Source organism: Vicia villosa, linkage group LG3 (genome assembly GCF_029867415.1).
Source record: "Vicia villosa cultivar HV-30 ecotype Madison, WI linkage group LG3, Vvil1.0, whole genome shotgun sequence".
NCBI lineage: Eukaryota > Viridiplantae > Streptophyta > Magnoliopsida > Fabales > Fabaceae > Vicia > Vicia villosa.
This window is the reverse complement of record NC_081182.1, coordinates 151,664,943-151,667,242: the sequence shown is the minus strand read 5'-3', so window position 1 is coordinate 151,667,242 and position 2,300 is coordinate 151,664,943.

Sequence of the window (2,300 nt, the reverse complement as noted above, 5' to 3'; positions counted from 1 at the left end):
TCCGCCTACTTTCAGAGGTCGGTACGATCCTGATGGGGCACAGAAGTGACTTAAGGAGATTGAGAGGATCTTTCAGGTGATGAGTTACTCTGCAACGCAAAAGGTATGGTATGGTACTCATTTCAATATAAATATCCCTTCCCCTCCTCTCCCTTCCTAAAAATTGAACCAAACACATTTCAATATAAATATCCCTTCCCTTCCATCTACCTCGAACCAAACATACCGAGAGAGAGAGGGAGAGGAGAGAACTGTAAGAGAAATAGAGTATGGTTGATGATGTAATGAGTGAATTTCACCAGTAAAACATTCTATAATAAGGAATTTCGGGCGGGTCTGGGTACCCGCGGTTTAATTCTTTGTTACCCGGTCCGTCCATTATAAACCACCTTAAACCAACTCTTTCACCTGTTGAACCCGTTAAATCATTTAAATCCGTCCATTTCCTTTTATTTTTTCGATTTTTGCTAGTTTAGATTGGGTTTGCGAGTCTTGTCCACCCCTAACTATATCTATTGAAAAAGTTTTTTTTTTTTTAAATTACATTTCGGATAACTTATATTAAGTTATTTAGTGACTACAATAAAGATGACTTTAAGCAACAGTGAAAAGCGGTGGCCTAAAGTTAAAAAATCATTGTTTGTTTTCTAGAAATCTTTCTACGAAGTTATCCGGTCTGTATTATATTTGAAAAAAATTTGCATTTCAAATAACTCATAGATAAATTGTCTAATGATTATAGCAAAAATGAGTTCAGGCAACCGTAAAAAAAAGTAGCCTAAAGTAAAGAAAACTGTTTCCATTAGACAATGTTTTCAAAACATTGTCTGATATAATATTGCCAAATGAAAAGTAAAACCTATTGAAAAACTTATAAAAAGTTATGTCATAAACAAAAATTTGATAAAGAAATTATAATATCATAAAACTTATAATAAATTATTCGATGAATAAAAATTTGATAAAAAATTATAATACCAAACTTTCAATAAATTATCCCACGAACAAAAAATTGGTAAAATTTTATAATACCAAAAAACTTATTGAAAGTTATACGGTGAAGAGAAATTATGTAGCAGAATTCTCTAAATGACGTTAATAAATAAATACAATTAAAATATTTTGAAAAATGTAGGTTAGAGGAATGGAATTAAATTTTCAATAATTCATTTTATCTTTTGGTACACTCAAAAATTGGTCCTCCCTCCGTCCTAAATTAGAAGAGAAATTCACTTTTTAGATTCATTGAATATTTAATGTATCTGGTCTGTATATAGACTAGATACATTAATTATTCAATGAATCAAAAAAGTAAATTTCTCTTATAATTTGGAACAAATAGAGTATTATTTAAGTACAACTAACATCTCATATCTCATGTACCTAATTTGAACACACTCACATTTCTCAACACTTATATTTATTAATTAAAATAAATATGGGTTCCACTAAACATGAATTTTAATCCATAAAAAATATGTTGAAAAATGTGTGTTCCTACTGATATTATTCATCTAATTTTTTACAATTTCCTCTAAAGGAGAAGCTAACTCCAATGATGAAAAAATTTAAAATTGTTGGGTGAGTAACCGGTTCTCTTCGTCCTCTAACCTTGCAACCATTTGATTCCAAGATCACATCCTACTTTTGCAGCTATCTGGAATTTTACTTTTGCCATCTCTACTGGATCAATACAAATACTTTCTTTGCTCTTTCCTCGTTTTTTACCAACCGGACCTCTCTTCAAACTGAATTTTATTATTGATTCTGGAATTTTCACACCTTACCCACAATATCTATCTTTTATTACTGTCATACACCAGGGGCGGATCTAGAAATTATATATTGGTGTGGCTAAACATTAAAAAAATTCCGAACTAAATCATATAAAAATGATTAATACAATACATTTCAAAGAAAATTGTCTATCATTCATTTCTTGAAAATTGTCTATCATTCATCTCTGTAAAATTTTGTTTGGGTCTGGGTCCCAATATTTCACATTCGCAATCGTTTTAGTCCCTAAAATCAAAATCCGCAGGAAAACTGCAGATTTTCCTGTGGATTTTGGCTTAAGGGACTAAACCGCAAGCAAAAAGTAAGATATAGGGACTCAAAGCAACAAAAAAATTTACAGGGACGAAAATCAAAAACTCAGTAACTTACAAGGATCAAAAGTGCATTTAAGCCTTTTATTTATTATTAAATTTTTGTGATAAAATATATTATATTTTTGTAAGTGGTTTGATTTATTCTTATTTTTATATAAAAATATATATGGTTTAATTTTATTCTATTAT